Source organism: Ovis canadensis, chromosome 20 (assembly GCF_042477335.2).
Source record: "Ovis canadensis isolate MfBH-ARS-UI-01 breed Bighorn chromosome 20, ARS-UI_OviCan_v2, whole genome shotgun sequence".
Taxonomy (NCBI): Eukaryota; Metazoa; Chordata; class Mammalia; order Artiodactyla; family Bovidae; genus Ovis; species Ovis canadensis.
In genome coordinates this window covers 56,817,171-56,835,310 of record NC_091264.1, presented here as the reverse complement: position 1 = coordinate 56,835,310, position 18,140 = coordinate 56,817,171, and the positions used below count along the sequence as shown (strand labels likewise).

At 44.7% G+C, this 18,140-nt stretch overlaps 1 pseudogene; it reads right to left on the bottom strand.

Annotated features, from left to right (window-relative positions):
- Window positions 1-7,381: 7,381 nt before the first annotated feature.
- LOC138425185 (tumor suppressor candidate 2 pseudogene) lies at window positions 7,382-7,862 on the bottom strand (annotated as a pseudogene).
- Window positions 7,863-18,140: the final 10,278 nt, after the last annotated feature.

The window sequence follows — 18,140 nt, the reverse complement described above, 5'->3', positions numbered from 1 at the left end:
GCAGGAGAAGGAATGGACTTTGGTCTTCAAGGGTCTAGACAAACTCAGAGGACATCTCAGATTTTTTTTTTTCACACTCTTGAGCCACCAGGGAAGTCCTATATTACACATAGATAGACCCAATTCACAGATAACAGATACCCTCACAGGCACCCTCCAGAACACAGATAGCAACATTCCACCTGGGTTTCTCTCACTCCTCCAGGGGCTAGACCTGATATTCAGATTCTAACCCAGTCCAGATTGTCAAGCCTATGCCCCTGGCACCACTCTGCAAGCTCAAAAACTAGTCAACTTCTCACAACACTAGCCTTCACAGAGGTTTTGCCAAGTACCATCCTGAACTCTCTTTAGCCTGAAGCTTCTCAAGGCCAAGTCCAGGCAGAAGAAGGTATGTCATCAGTTGGAACCCAGGGCCTATAGCAGCTCTTCTAGAACAGTTGATTCTGTTGTAAATGATTTATGGAGACAGGTTTTTTTTTAAAAGGGCAGGAGAATGAAAAGATTGCCCCAATAAATAACTCACTGGTGTCATAAAAGTAAAAAAAAAGAAGAAGAAGAATTGCTTATATCTCTAAACCAAGGTTTACAGAAGGCTAAGAACTGCCCCACTGCACCCTCCTCCTCACAATGTAGCACAATTTTCTAGCATCAGAATCAGAACAGTTACCAGAGTCTGAATAATCACATCAGCTCCTAGAAGCCAGCCTCCCAATGGACCACACTGCACAGGCACACCATGCTCACTTCTATTTTACATTACAACTTAGGACAGGATTTTCATTTGAGGTTTATCTATTACACAGGTCCTGATGCTAGGAAAGATTGAAGGCAAAAGGAGAAGAAGTTGGCAGACGATGAGATGGTTAGATAGCATCACCGATTCAGTGGATGTGAATTTAAGCAAGCTCCAGGATATACTGAAGGACAGGGAAGCCTGGGGTACTGTAGTCCCTGGGGTTGCAAAGAGTTGGACATGACTTAGTGATTGAACAACTGAACAACAAAAATCACACAGGCTAGTGTTCTGCCTATTGCTGTTGCCGTGCACAAGCATTGACATACTGATGAAGGCTGAGACAGAAAAGCAAGGCCTGGTCCTCTTTTAGGACACATTATAGTCGGGCAGATACAGAATCAACTGAGAGATGAAGCGCAGCCCAGGAGGAGGGACTGAGTTCCAGAAGGGTGGAAGAGCAGTAGCCACTGTCAGGGAAAACATCACTCTTCTCTTAGTTACTGCACTGAGGCCAAGCTACAAATGCAAAGACAATACTCCGCCAAACCTTCTCCATACCGAGTGTCCCCATACCAAGCACAGAAGCCAAAGCTGAGTAGAGCCTGTGGTTGAATGAGTGCTAATGAGCATAATCCAGGGCCCCTTTCAATGTGTCCCTTTATAATACTATGCAGACATTTGAAGAGTAGTTAGAATGTCTTATGGAAATTTTACAAAAACCTTGTGATCACCTCTCTGAACCACCAATTTCCTCATCTATAAAATAAGAGACCAAACTGGACAAACCCAATGATGTTTCCGAGCCGTGAATAAGGTTTTCCTTTTGTTTCTGACAATAAAAGTAAGGTGGATTCTTATTGTAAAATAATTAAGGTGATAAAGAAAAATATAAAGAAAAAAGCAAAATTCTTCCAAGATCCCATCATCTAGAAATAACCACTATTAACTTTCATATGCATACTCTTTGAGATGTTTTTGCTAATAGTTTTTCTCTGTTTTATAAATATGTGATTGTATACTGCATAATCTGTTAACCTTTCAAAATTACATATATTGCAGACATATGTCCAGGCAAGTGTAGCTCTCTCGATGTTTTGTTTTCAAAGACTGCATAGCTTTCTACCAAGCAAATCCATTTAGAGGCTTTCTATTTTCACTATCAAAAATAAGACAGCAATAAATATCATTTGACATGTATCTTTGTCCACTTGTCCACTTACATCTTTATGATTTATTTTTAGAAATGGGATTCCTAGGCCAAATTTATGTGCATTTTTTTCTTTATTTTTAATTGAAGGATAATTACAATGTCATGTTGATTTCTTCCATACATCAACATGAATCAGCCATAGGTATATATATGTCCCCTCCCTCTTGAACCTCCCTCCCAACTCCCACCCCATCCCACCCCTCTAGGCTGTCACAGAGTCCCGGTCTGAGTTCCCTGAGACATACAGAGAATTCTCATTGGCTATCCATTTTACATATGTTAGGGTATATATTTCCACGCTACTGTCTCCATTAGCCCCACTGTCTCCTTCCTAGCAACCGCACTGTATCCACGAATTTGTTATCTATGTCTGCATCTCCATGATGCAAGATGGTACCTAGCCCTACAGCAAGGCTGCAGTACCCTCCCGCCCTGGGAGTTGAGCCTGAGAGCACCCATTTTCCTCGCATCACTCTAGGTGCTAACCATTCTTCTTTATCTTTGCCAGTCAAATAGTTGAAAAGTAGAAACCTTTGTTTTCGTAATAGACTTTTTATAACTTAAATGTCATTCATTGCTTAGCATGATGCCCAGCAAATAACTGATATGCAATAGGTACTCATTCATTTCCATGGGCTCTCGGGTGAAATTAAGCTGTGTGTCCATTAAACGTCTCCATACCAACTCCAGGGTAACTTGATATGACTGAATGACTAATAAATGGACTCTGTAGAGTGTCGGTGAGGTAGAGCTCTCCCCATCACTGGAAGTATTCAAGTATCCCATAGACTAGGGAGAATAATAAAGAATCTGTCAGGACTCCTGTATTAAGAGAAGCGCTTCCTGCATTCCTAGCTGCCAAAGGTATTTTTCATTACCTTAGACGCTGTCGCTATTTGATCAGTCAATTCAGCTCAACAATTAAGTAGGAAGAAAAAGACTCAAACTGATTGTTTTACTTTTTGTAAGAATTGATTGTTCAACTCGGACAAAAATGTTGATCCCATTTTGCATGTGGAGATAGTCAATTTAGAAGAATTGTTCTTGCTGGCCTAAGCCTGGGGAGACAAATTAAATCTGACACTGCAGCAGAGGCTGGCAAGTGGGAGAAGGTGAATAAATCACTAAATCCTTAGAGTTTTTCTCTCTAATTCCTCAGTGTTTTGCAATCTGGCGGCTGTGGTGGAATAGTGTTACTTATTGACAATTCAATAAGCATTAAACAAACATTTGCAACTGGTGGTAATTTGACGGGGCAAAATCACCAGGTGGTCTTCTGACCAGGGGACTTGTGGGAGTTATTGGATGATGGGGTGACTAAAAATGTAGTCCTGAGAGCATGGTGTTCCAGAGTCTGGGATGGATATTCTTCCTGTTGGACCCTCAGCCTTAACTGGGAGGGGTAGAAGCCACAGGAACAAGACTTGTGACCTGTACTGCCCTAGTGGGAGATGTTTGCAAGAGGAAGCATTCACTGTAAATGCAGACCACTGTTCAGAACTGACAACTAGTGAAGGGCATAAGGACTGTTTCTATGGATGTTATATGTTTGGGGTAATCTCGAAGAAAATGCAAAGGATAATGCAAAAAGAAAACAAGGAAGTTCAAAATGTGTGGTTGGGGGAGTTAAAACTGGAATCAAGAGAAAGAGATTAAGAAAATGTGATATAGGAAAAGCCAAGGGAAAGAAATTCTTCATTCTCAGAGCTTTGCAGGTGATTTGAGAATGGCGCAGGAAAGGAGAAGCCCAAACTTCTGGAGAAAAAAAGTACAATGATGAGGAGTGTGATTAATCCTTAGTGAGTGTAAGGGAACTCCCTAAGAACTTCAGACAAGAGGGGCATGCCATGGCATTGGGACTCTTGGTTGAGGAGTGGAGGGAAGTCCTTCTAGAATAACTGTGACTGAATTTCTGGGATCAAGTATTTGGGATGTAACAGGAGGTCCTTGAGATTAATTAATCACAAACCACATCCATCTTTACAACTCAGTTCAGTAGCCCAGTCGTGTCCAACTCTTTGCGACCCCATGAACTGCACCACACCAGGCCTCCCTGTCCATCACCAACTCCCAGAGTCTGCCCAAACCCATGTCCATCAAGTCGGTGATGACATCCAACCATCTCATCCTCTGTCATCCCCTTCTTGTCCTGCCCTCAATTTTTCCCAGCATCAGGGTCTTTTCAAGTGAGTCAGCTCTCCGCATCAGGTGGTCAAAGAACTGGAGTTTCAGCTTCAACATCAGTCCCTCCAACGAACACCCAGGGCTGATCTCCCTTAGGATGGACTGGTTGGATCTCCTTGCAGTCCAAGGGACTCTCAAGAGTCTTCTCCAACACCACAGTTCAAAAGCATCAGTTCTTCTGTGCTCAGCTTTCTTTATAGTCCAACTCTCACATCCATACATGACCACTGGAAAAACCATAGCCTTGACTAGATGGACCTTTGTTGGCAAAGTAATGTCTCTGCTTTTTAATCTAGGTTGGTCATAACTTTCCTTCCAAGGAGCAAGCATCTTTTAATTTCATGGCTGCAATCACCATCTTAGGGGTACAAATAATGCCATTTGAAATGATCAGAAATAAATTTTTAAGGATTATAAAATTTGAAGCAAGAAACTGAAGGATTTGGAAGCCCAGGTGATATTTTCATTGATCCTTCAGAACACCTGGGATTTAGGAAGAGAGACGGAAGTCAAGAACATGAGCAATGGACTCTGCAGGTGGTCCTGTGGGCAGGATCTAGACTGCTGGACCATGGTTTTAGATGGCAACATGATAGGATCCTGGCTGAGAACAGAATGCATTTCATGAGGACAGGAAAGAAAGAATTTTCCCGGAAGCTCACTGATCCAATCAAGAGTGTTTTAATAATTCAAGACTTGGAAAATGTTGATGATCTTTTTAGACTAGATACAGAGATATACTGGTTGCCTCTAAGAAAGGCTGCTTGGCCCAGCTGCAAAGACAGTGGTTAGAGACAGCCTTCTCTTGTTAACTCCTTCAGGTCAACTTCAGCTTTTGAGTCAAGGCCACATTTTTCTCAGGGTAGTCACAGCCAGTGACTAAAGAAAACTGTGGTCCAAGGGTTTAGCCATTTAAACCCAACGCAGGACTCCTTTAATGGGTAATTTTTGCTCCAGACATCTCTAATGGGCTGGCAGAAGGGGACACAGGTGTACCCAAGAGATCCACTTGGGTGCTTCTTGGGCCAAACTTGCTCAATTGCAATTATGAATGGAAAAGTGCAGCAAGTTGAGAGCTGTGTGGTTAGCTGACATCTTTTAGTGGTTAATTCCTTCAAGGGTACTTGAGGTCACAGTCTTCTCAAGATGGCTCTAGCCAATAACCGAATAAGACTATGATCCAAGGGCCCAGCCATTTCTTCCAATATAAGACTCCTCTAAAGACAATCGATCCAGGGCCTCCTTGTTGAACTGTGATGAACTTTGCCCAACTTGCATCACCATCTGAAGGCTCCCCTTGCTCCTATTTCCTTCTGTGGGTGTCACTCCCCAGTAAGACGTATGCTCTCCTAACTCCATCTTAGCATCTGCTTTCTGAAGGAGTCAACTGGCATACAGCTGAAGCCAAGAGAGGTACCTTAAACTTCATTATATTAGTCCCTCTACTTTGAAGTGTTTTTAGCCTTTTCACAATAAAATGTTTTTTTTTAAAGGAAAGAGAACTGAAAGGGGAGTGGGGAAGAATGCCTTAAACATAAAGTATAGATGACAAATAAAATGTCCAGATAAATCCATAAAACTGATTGCTGCGAAAATCAGAAGATATTACATACAGCAAATATGTACGAATGAATAAAGTGTTTGGTGATGTTTTTTTTTAACTAGAAAGCAATGGAGTGGGGGGCAGAAAAAAAAATTGTTCTAATCTGAGAAGTCTTATGCCCGTCAGCAGAGCATGAGTAACAAAATAAATTGGGGAGAATTTGAAAGAAATTCTTACAAGATAGGGCAATAAATATGAACTTGTTTCATTCACCAGGCTTGGGAAAGAAGAGATACAGAACTGAAATAGGCTGATGGAAGCATATGCTCTATTCAAGACAAATAGGCTGGTTATAGGAAGAGACTGACCAGACACTGTGCCAAGAAGACAGACATCTTTGTGGAAATTCATGGGCCTCTGGATGGATACGAGCTGAAGAGCCAAGAGATAAGGGGACAAGAACAGAAGTGATGTTGTTGTGATACAGGTCAGGGCTTATTAAATCTGGCCCATTATCAACATTGTTCAGGGGACTTTTTTTTTTTTTCAGGGTCTACAAATAATTTTATTGAACAAATAACACAACAGCCTTCCTAGATTGAGAAGTACCCTCCCCAAACCATTTCTCAGATGCTTAAAGCACAGAGTTTGCACAGTAAGGAATTTAAAAAAAATCATTTCTATGTAGAAATCAGACTCTACCCCAACAACATCATGGACTGGACTATTTAGAAGCTTTCACATTTTAAATATTCCTATTATGGTTGTTTTCTCCTTTCTGCCCCCATCCCAAGGGCTCTAGTACTCTTCTCTTGACTGATCCTGAAGGGATGGGTATACTGTAGGGAAAGGGGTGGTGGGTTCCTCAGAGCTACTGGCACCAGCCCTAGGGTGCTGTGCCTTACCTCAGGGTGGTGGATGTGTAAGGGCAAGGGGGATTAGATACAGTAGGTGGGATGGGGCACAGGCATCCGGAGCCCTTCCTGCTCCCCATCATATGTGCTCTCAACTTGGGGTGGAGGGGCAGCAACTAGTTGCCGTGGAGCAGGATCAGGCTAGCCGTGGGTAGGGGGAGAAACCTCCCACACCCCAGTCCCTACTCCTAATAACAGACAGCAGATCGTCCATCCTGGGAACAAATGGGCAGGTAGACAGGAAGAATCAGGCTTGTTCTGCCCCCAGCCTCTGTCCAACACAGGAGGAATCAAGGTAGCAAACAGCTGAAACGCTTCACCGAAAGGGTAAAGGAAGGGAGGGAAAGGACGTTCCCACTTTTGGAGAGCTCCGATTGCCCTGGGGCAGGAAAAAGGCAGACCTGGCTTGTAAAATGCTTTAGCCTCTAGCAGGGCTGGGCCCTAGGCAAGCTTGGAAGAATGCAGGCCAGGCAAGGGCACAGGAAGCAGGCAGGTGCCCGGCCATGCTCCTTGTTAGGGAAGGTGGACTGGTAACTCTGCCATCAGGCCTTGCCAGCTACCAGTCATATCTAGTCCACCTACAAGCCAACCCCCAACCAGCACCGTAGGACTGCCCGGCTCCCAGCTGAAGGTTCCGGGCCAGCTGAGCTTATTCACGGCTGTGGCCCAAGCCTCGGTTCCTCAAAGGAGGCCACACCTTGAGCCTGGGAGTGTCTTGCGGCAGCAGAGGGTGTTTATGCCTGCCACCCCCGAGCGACTGAACTGAACTGAACTGAACCCCCGCCCCAGGCTCACCCCTCATAGAGGATCACAGGGAAATCCAGGTGGATCCAGCTTCACGGTGCCCTGAGGAATCAGGTTCTGATGCACCCGCCTCAGCTTGGCCCGTTCTTGGTGACGTCTGTCTCCTCAGAGACTTCGTGAGGCAGCTCTTCATCCTCGTCATCAAACATGGAGCCGCGGCGCGTGAGTGCGAAGGTGGGGGCACCACTCGGCCTCGCTGTCGCACCAAAGCTTGCTCAGCGACCACCGCCTCTGGGCCGCCGCCCCCCGCCGAGGTGAAGGCCGCAGGCCCCGAGCTTTGGAGCCGCCGGCGCCCACGTCAGGGCGGCCGGCGCGCGCGCGGTACCTTGGCTCTGACAGGGCCGTCGGCGCCGCCATGCCCTGACTGGACTTCGCCTCACAGATGCCGCCGCCGCCGCCTTCCACAGGCTCCTTCGAGGGGGCTTTTAAAATGAAATTTCTTGTTACGATTTCTATTAAATCATACATTCTGGGACTGGATCCTAAAATTTGTATTTTTACCACTCTCTGAGCAGTTCTAAGGAACATTACGTTTGTCTCGTGGCTCAGATGGTAAAGAATTCACCTGGAATGCATAAGACCTGGTTGGGAAGATCCCCTGGATGAAGGCATGGAAACCCACTCCAGTGTTCTTGCCTGGAGAATCCCATGGACAGAGGAGCCTGGGGGGCTACAGTCCAGGGGGTCGCAAAGAGTCTGGTATGACTGAGTGACTAAGCATAGACCAGCACCTGCACAATATACAGACCGGCTTCCCCGTGGTGTAGCGGGAAAGCATCCGCCAGCAATGCAGGAGATTCTGATTTGATCCCTGGGTCAGGAAGATCTTTTGAAGAAGGACATGGCAACCCATTCCAGTATTGTCGCCTGGAGAATTCCATGGGTGGAGGAGTCTGGAGTGTTACAGTCCATGGGGTCGCAAGAGTTGAACATGATTTAGCCACTAAACCACCACCAATATATAGACTGGACCAATGGGCCAAATAAATAAAAAGTGTAATAGGTTCGCAGTACATTTTCTAAAAATGACTACAAGCATGATTTGGTAATGATGGGGAATTTCAACTCTATAAACATCTGCTAAAAGCCTCATTTGGCCCAAAGCAGAGCAGCCTAAAACTTGCCTTGCCCAAGTTTCCAAAAAGATTAAGCACACAAATGGAAAAACTACTGCCCTAGATTTAATTCTGACCTACTAGGATAAAGTAATGTTTATCAAAGATGACGAAAAAGGAGTCTTAGGGCAAAGGTCACCGAGTTCACACACTGTGAGCCAACAGACATGGCGACAGTATGATTCCCAGATAAGATTCATAGGTAAAGAAAAGCAAAATCCCGAGGCATAAAGAATGAACGTCCACTGCACTCAAAATGTTTCAGAAATTTCTCAAATGGTGAAATCTCACGATGCAGATACAGGTAAGGTCAATGATAAAGAGAGGGAGAGAAAAAAAAATCTAAAATGAATAACAAAAACCTGCACATAAAACCAGAAACAAATAAAACTAATATCACTCCATTATAGTCCAGCTTTGGCTGTCTGTTGGGGGACTTAAAAAAAGAATCCAAATGCTTGCATCACTCTCTGAAGTTTTGATTCAATTTGTCTAGGGTAACAAATCAGCATAACTTTTTAATCTCCCTGAGTAACCCCAATATTCACTTACAATTGCAATACAGTGCTCTGGAAGCTCTGATTTTAAAAGGACAGGATAGGAAGAAGGACACAAATTTAAGAGGCATGTAAGAAAGTGACAGAGACAGTATTTTAGCAAAATGACCTCAGGCTGACAAAAAGGCAATGGCAAAAACAAAATGCCTCTCAGCTCTATTTGGGACGAGTTGGGAGATCAGGGACAGGATAGGCATGCTGTTTGGGAAGAAGTCAAGAGATCTTAGAAGCCTGGAAATGAGTAAATAGCCTTCCAATTTTCTAAAATGGATAGAAAATGGATTCTGTAAACTACGGATGATTGAGCTTGATATGGATCTCAGACAAGATTCCAGAATGTAATACTAAAGCGATGTTATAATGGGCACCCAAATGACAAAGCAGTGATTATAGAACCCAGCATGGGTTCACAAGAACACACCCCGTTAGTCCGGCCCATTTCCATCCCTCAGTGGGAGGCTGGCAGATAAAGACAATGTTCACACATTCCCATGCAGGCATCTGGACACTAGCAAAACACTTGGTGATGTCTCTAACGATATACTTGTGCTTAACGTAGAGAAAAAATGGATCTGGTGCTAGAACATGTGAGTGGGTTATTAACTGTTCAGAAATCATAACCAGCGAATACTCGTTAATGGAGTTATGTCAAACCTAGTGAGGGCTTTCTAGTCTCCTGGTATCTGTCAGAGAAATAGTTCACAGGCCCTGTATACGCTTGAATACTTCTGATGGGCTGGAATGATAAGCAAAATCTAAAAATAATTAGATTTCATAAAGTTAATAGTCCAGGACCTGAGTGCTAAAATCTTACAGTACATGTAGAGGAGAAATTCGATATAAAGGCAGCTGACACTTTTAAAGAGCCTTGAGAGTGTTAGTCAACAATTGATCCAATACCAGTTGAAAGCAACGTGGCTGCAAAATATTGAAAGTGACCAACTCTGACTCTAATAAAAGTAAAGAATTGATAATGGAGGACAGCGTTTCCATCCTGTACTATGTGCTACTCAGAACATACCTGGAATTTTGCATTCATTTCTGGGTTCCACATTTTAAAAGTGAGGCATACAATCTGAAGTGCATTTCAGGGAGAACAGCCAGCAAGGTGAAGAAAACTAAAACCAAGCTATACATAGAACAAATGAGGGAACCATCTTGCTTATTAAGAGAAGATATAGAGGGATAAGATGGCTATCTTCAAATAATTGAAAGATTGCCCTATGAAAAAGAAATTAAACTTACCTTTTGTGTTCCAAAGTGCTTAAACTAGAAGAGTACCTGGAAGCTTTGGGAAGGCAGAAAGACTTTCCATATGTAGAGCCAAACATCAGCAATAAGCTGTCTGAAAATAGAAACAGAATCCTAAGGAAACCGAGTTCTCCATCACTGGTTATATTAGGGCAGAAGCTAGGTGCTCACTACAAGGGATGCTGTACAGGAAAACCAGGTATCAGATAAAACTGGATGCCTCTGAAGGACATTTAGACCCTGATACGTCATGTCACTAAGAATACAGGATAGACTTGGACAGCACACTTCTGTCCCTCGGGGAAGATGGGAGGTGTCTCTGCCTACACTGAGGGTAGTGGCAGAGTCTTACCATTTCCTTGGATGGGAAATTGGTCATCCAGTGATTGGCACTCCTCTCTACCCAGCTATCTAAATTAGGGTAGTCCTTTGCCCACAGGTGATTTTGAAATAGGAGTTACCCTTTTCCAATTCCACCAGGTCCATGTGGCCCCGACTAAATACATACTGAAAACCAATGGAGAACTATAACTATCGTTAAGAAATATTCAACCTGAGAAGTTATTATAAACCTGGAGAAATTTTTAAGGCATGCAGGCTTGAAAATAAATTGTAACTTGTGCATTATAATTATATTACTAATTATAGCTTCCGTTTACATTGAAAGCAGAAAACCAGCAAATGGGAGTAACGATTATAGACGATAATGATGGTGATGATGGTGACGTTCATTTGGTGTTTATTTTGTTCCTGGCACGGTTCTAAGGGCTTTACTTGTAACAATTTAACCCTCACAACACCCCTGTGAAGTAAGCACATTACCCCCATTTTACAGAGCAGGAAACTGATGCAGAGAGTTGCTAAGCCACTTGCCCGTGGTCACATGGCTAATAAGTGGTAGATCTTGTACTCAGATTCAGGCAGTCTCTTGACCGCTATGGCACATCGCCTCTCCCAAGCTTCTGGGGGCACATTCTCAACCTCAAGAAGTAAATACCAGCTTAGGCTCAACCCTGAATATTCACTGGAAGGACTGATGCTGAAGCTAAAGTTTCAATACTTTGGCCACCTGATGCAAAGAACTGACTCACTGGAAAAGACCCTGATGCTGGGAAAGATTGAGGGCAGGAGGAGAAGGGGGCAACAGAGGATGAGATGGTTGGATGGCATCACTGACTCAATGAACATGAATTTGAACAAACTCTGGAAGATAGTAAAGGACAGTGAAGCCTGGACTGCTGCAGTCCACGGGTTCAAAAAGAGTTGGACATGACTTAGTGACTGAATAACAACGTATTGATGGAGAAGTTGATCCTCAGGGGCAGGGTCTCTAGGGGAAGGGTCTTGGTGTGGTCCAGGGAGGGCAGATCTCACATGCCTTTGCCCTTTCTCACAGTCTATATCTTCTCTTCTTTTATACCCCCAGCAAACCTTTCCAAAGGAGGAAAGAGACTGGTCAGACAAGAAGATACAGGAGTGAAGAGCAATGCATTGGATACCCCAATCTTCTGGCCTCTATCCCATCCCCCCAGACCCAAATCTTGTTCGATGACAAATCTCAGGGCTATGCTGAGACTTGATGCTCACTTGTCTTCCCAACTCTGTGTCCAGTGACATCACAGTGATACCTTGAAATCAGCCTCTGGGGGAATATTGACACCATGAAGTCAGCAGATGATACAAACTAAGGCATGTGTGTGTGTGCATGTGCGTGCGTGTGTGTGTGTGTGTGTAGAGCAGTTTACCAGCCCACCACTCCACACACTACTGGCTGCCTCCCCTAGAGACAGAATAACAAGCCTCGCATCCTCCCGCTCTCTCCAGTAACTGCCTCAGGATAACGCACAGCACACACTTGTCTTGCCTCGTCAGTCCCTCTAGAGCCTTTATCATCTGTCAAGCAGAACTTTCATTATGAACATTTTCACTCCAAAGAGGCACCGACCGCCAGAGTCAGCCTCTCACAACTTTCTCTAGTCATGTCCATGTGCGCAGACCCGGAATTTCTTCACATCTGCCGGCTCCTTTCTCAAATCCCCAGCTCCAGGCTCTTTCACCCCAGTCAGCCCTCCAGAATTCTCCACTCCTGATGTCAGAGTTAGAGTCAGACCTGCATTCAAATCCTAGTTTCCTCACTGTCGATCCGTTTTGGCCTCAGTTTCATCACCTGTAAAATGGGGATTATGGTACTGCTTGACCTCACAGACGCAGTTTGAAGAATAAGCTTGTAAACATACGCAGAGCACACAGGAGTCTCTGGCACGAAGGTGGAGATGGCTGTTGTTACACACTCTCTCATACACCTCTGGGCACTGACTCTCGTGGGCTGCCACCCCACCCAGGGGTGTTACCGACAGGGCACCTGTGCCACCCACTTCCCCACCCCCTTGATGTGTTCCCATTGCCCCCTTATTCTGGAGGGCGTTCCCAATCTATTGAAATCCTTCATGCCCCTCAAAACCCTACACAACGCCTCTGCTGTAGGAAGTCTTCGCTGCTCCTCCCAGCTGTACTCTTGGCTCTCCAGGAGGCCACAGGGTGACTCAGATGGCAGCCTCAACCCCCTCTTTTTCTCTTTGCCTGAGAGGCTGATGAAAGCCCACTTCTTTGGGCCAAGGCGAGCAAAAGCTTTGCTCACAAGGTGAATGTGTGCAGGGAGGGAGCCTCCCGTTCCCACACTGGTGTGTTGCCAGGTGTGCCTCAGCACCGACCCAGCCCCCAGCCGCAGGGCATCGAGTGCTGGAAGGTCTCCCAGAGGTCACGGTCTGCCTCCATGTTTCAAAGATGAAGGCACAGAGGCCAAGGGAGCTGCCTGGCTGACGTCACGCAGCTGGACTTGGAACTGGCATGCTATGCCTCCCCGCCTCCCGCCGATGCTCTGGCCATCCTGCCAGGCTCCTGGATGATCAGGACAAAGCCCAACAGAGGCAGGTCGAGGGATAACAGTCTGAGCATGGAGCTTCCAAAGAAGGCTGGTGGGGCCGCCAGGAGGGCCGGAGAGCCAGGGCAACATGAGGCCGTGGGCCTCAGGGAGAGGAGAGACTCGGACAAAAGGCTCGTAAGAGTTTCTGGAGCCAAAGTCCCGGAGAGCCCTTGTCTAACCTGCCTCATCCTGTTGTCCAAATTTTTGCAGCCTGCTTACCCACAACTTTGGCCCGGCCACAAATGGCTGCGTGCAGAAGGCATCAGGCTGGGAGCTCATCCCGACTCTATTACTTAGGATGTGGGCTTTTTCCATTTCCTAATGGCTGCATGAGTTCCTGTCCTTGGAAGAATCCTGAAGTCTAAAATAGCCACCACCAACTCACCCCCTCTCCTGTGTCTCTGTTGCTTTACACTGCTGCATGTTCTTCAAGTTCAATGTGCTTCTCACCTCTTGTAATTGTTATTCATTCATTCATTTTCTTATGTACCATCTGCTCCCTCCATTAGAAGAAAAGCTTGAGGGTTAGGATTTCATCTTTGCCTACTACATATTAGATCATGCTAAGTTGCTTCGTTGTGTCTGACTCTTTGTGACCCTTTGGACTGTATGTAGCCCATTAGGCTCCTCTGTCTATTGGGTTCTCCAGGCAAGAATACTGGAGTGGGTTGCCATGCCCTCCTCCAGGGGATCTTCCTAACCCAGGGTCGAACTAGGGTCTCCTGCATCTCCTGCATTGGCAGGCAAGGTCTTTACCACTTGTACCATCTGGGAAGCTCTCATTTAACATATCATTAGTATCTTTATTTGTGGTTTGAGACTACAATATGGGTGAGTACAATCTTTTGAAATCCAGTTTTATGGCCTAGCATCCGAACAGTCTGCATTACTATTTCATATGCTTTGGGGGAAAAGGACATTTTCTCCTGCAGTTGGGTGCCATGCTCTACACAGGTCCATTTGGTCAGGGTCACTAATTGTGCTGATTCAATCTGCATCCATTCCTTTTTCTGGATCGGTGATTATTTATTTCTTTTCCTATTCCACTTTTAGCCTCCAGCTGTATGAAAGTTAAAGGCTTTGGTCTATTCTTTAGTGTTTACTTTTCCAGTTAAATAAGATAAGGACCTCATATCTCTCTAACTGTGGTCAAGGTTTTTCCAGCTTACATGCTGTTATTCTGTAATATATTAGTTTTTCTGATCTAGATTTCCACACAAACTAGACATTATTTTTATAGTTTAACGCAGTCATTACTTTGGTTTACCTACATCTTTGCTGTTTATTTCTACTTGTATCTCAGAATGTTCACCTTGAGTGATTTTCCTTCTTAAAATAATCTTTTGAAATTTTCTAAGGTGGTAGTCTTTCCTTGGGAAGCTCCACCAGATATGGTTTGTCTGTAGAAGTCTTTATTGTGGCTTCATTCTTAAAAGGTAGTTTTGCAGCACAATATTGTAGATTGACAAGTTTTCTCTAAGAACATTGAAGATAACGGATCCTTTGTCCGGGAATTTCCACCAACGACAAGGAGAAACAGCTATCAGTCTCATTGCCAATCCTTTATGGATGATCTGGTTTGTCTCACTGGCTGCTTTGTAAAAACCTTCTTTTTTCTCTTTGGTATTCTGCGGTCTGCCTATGGAGAGGTCCTAGTATATACTTCTTTTCATTTAATTTGCTTAGATTTAAGGGCTTCCTAGAATAAACATTGGGGTCTTTATTCTGGAAAATTCTCAGCCAGGATCTCTTTGGATATTGCCTCTTCCCCATTCTAATTATCTCCTTCTGGAACACAGATTAGGCAGACATAAACCTCTCACATCCAAAATAATAGTTACTAATCACAGGTGGTGATTTGGGACACTTCCATCAACAGAGAAGATTTTACTGGACAGCATTGGCAGAGACCATCATTCTAGTCCTGTTTTCTCTTAACTTTCCCTTCATATTTTCCAAATCTTTGTCTCACAGGACCACAGACTGAATGATTCACTTAATCTCCAGGTTCAAAATTTCTCAGTTTCTTGAGTCTGCTTCATCATTTTTTAAACTTCAACTATTTTATATATATATATACATATATATGTTGTTGCTCACATACACTCATATATATATATAGAGAGAGAGAGAGATTGAAATGGCAACCCACTCCAGATTCTTGCCTGGAGAATCCCAGGGATGGAGGAGCCTGGTGGGCTGCCGTCTATGGGGTCACACAGAGTCGGACACGACTGAAGCAACTTAGCAGCAGCAGCTTATATATATATATATACACACACACACACACATACATGAGGCAAAACATATCAATCTTTTTCTTGAAGAGTTTGTTAAGGATTGAATTGTGTCCACCCCAAATTTAAATGGTACCTCAGAACGTGATGTTATTTGGATACAAGGTTTTATAGAGGTGCTCAAGTTAAAGTTGAGGTCATTAGGGTGGGTCCTAATCCAGTATGACTGCTGTCCTTACACAGAGGGAAAACTTGGCCACAGACACGTGCACATCGTGTAAAGATGGAGGCGGAAATCAGCGATGCATCTCCGAGCTGAGGAGCACCAACCCACAGACCCTAGGAGAGAGGCCTGGAGCAGACTCTTAGACCTCACAGTCCTCAGAAGAGACCAGCCCTTTTCACATCTTGACCTCAGACTTGCAAAGCTATGAGACCATGAATTTCCGTTGTTCAAGCCCCCAACCTGTGGTTCTTTGTTGTGTCAACCCTAACAAACTCAAATTCTACATAATATCTTCTAGGACAGACAGCCCACCACGGTCTGCTCTGTGGAGCTAGTTGAGACCACATGCTGTTTAACAGTCTGGAGGAACCTGGGGGGAAAGAAGGTTCACTGCTGCCTTCTGCAGCATCCCCAGAATTGGGTAAAGTCCTCTTCTATTAATATTCAGCTTCCCAGAGAGGTTGTGGAATACCATCAATTATTCTCCTTCAGAGTGCTCTCCACCTGAAAAAGCACGGTGTTCTTATTGACACTGCACTTAAAAAAATGTTCTGAAGTAAATCTACAGCACACTCTGGCTCTTCAGATCCGGAAACTGGTTAACCAGTAAGGATATAAAGACACAGAGGGATGTTTTGGCAAGGTCGCAGAACAATTTGTGCCAGAGATTAGAACAGAATCAATGCTCCGTTGCAGCATATTGGCCAAGGGCCTGGATAACCTCCAACTATTGACTTTGTCAGTCCCGGGGTTACTGGCCAGTGAAAATCCCATGGATGGAGGAGCCCGGTGGGCTGCAGTCCATGAGGTCGCTAAGAGTTGGACACGACTGAGCGACTGCACTTTCACTTTTCACTTTCATGCACTGGAGAAGGAAATGGCAACCCACTCCAGTGTTCTTGCCTGGAGAGTCTCAGGGACGGGGGAGCCTGGTGGGCTGCCGTCTATGGGGTCGCGCAGAGTCGGACATGACTGAAGCGGCTTAGCAGCAGCAGCAGGATCTTTAGACCTGGGCGCTCCCATCATCTTGTCCAGTCCAATAAAGCCCAGTTTCAGTCTCTCACAAGTCAAAAAGATAAAGATAACGGGTTATCCCAATATTCACCCAGCAAGGACCCTAAAGCATATAGAGTGACAGAGGCTTGCTAGAACCTCAGACCTTCTGGCAGAGTATATGGAATATGTCCAGAACCAGACTCAGCTTTCCTAAAGAGATAAGATAGACCTTTGCTCTGCTGTCTTTATGGGTGCCCCTTCCATTTCTCTTAGCAACCTTCCTCCCTCCCACTCCACCCCATCCATGCGCTAATATTAGCTGCAAAAGGGATGCCAACACTCCAGAGAATCCTGAACCAAAAAGCTTGGGATGGGAGGAGGGTATAACTAAATCATTATCACATGTTATTCACTAAGAATTCACATCAACACCACATGTCACAGGGCTGCCCGGCACACACGCCCCCTCCTCTGGATTCTGAGCTCTGGCGCTGCCTCTTCTCCAGCTGAGCTCCCCCAGCCTCACTCTAGACCCTCTCAACACAGAGTGAAGGTAGAGGAAAGCATGCTGGCTGTGGTCCTCCCAACATCCCTTGACCCCATTCTTTCTTCCTTTTCCACAGTGCTGATGCCAGAGCAGCCTCCAAACCAGCACTGCCCAAGAGGGAGATGGCACAAGCCACGAAGACAGACCACCGAGAGGATTTTAAACTTAGCTGCCCCTTTAAAAACATAAAAATGAAATAGTTGAAATCAATCTTAATAAGGTATTCTTTTTAATTCATTATATCAAAAATATCATTTCAACATGTAGTAGTTACAAAAAGTTATGAATGGGATATTTACCTGATTTTGGTTACGTCTTCGAATTTTAGTGTGTATTTTACACTCACAGCACATTTAATTTGGACGACCCAGATTTCAAGAACTGAATGTGTTCTTCTGTCTAGTGGCTACCATACTGAACAGCACTGGTCTAAGAGTTTCAACAGATCTGTTATAGCTTCGAGTCTTGGGCAGTGTGTGATTTTAGAGGACAGATGTTTCCTCTCATATATATTTTATTTTTTCAGTGGGGCCCATTAAAATGCCAATAAAGTCTTTTTTCCGATAAATCCTTACTGATCCCAATTCCCTGTCTCTATATATCCAGTTGTCTGCCTGAAAGGAACCTCTCTCCCTTCACCTTTCCCTATATGCCTCGAAGGCACCTACTGTTTTCTTCTTTGGTTCAAAAGGTTCTTCAGGGAACCAAAGTTGAAATGAATGTAGCCTCCTCGAATGTTCCTGAAAGGTCTGCTTTTTCCACTGTTATCATATATAGTATGGGCTTTCCCTGGTGGCTCAGCAGTAAAGGACCCCCCTGCCAGTGCAGGAGATGCGGGTTTGATCTCTGAGTGAGGAAGATCCCATGGAGGAGGAAATGGCAAACCGCTCCAGC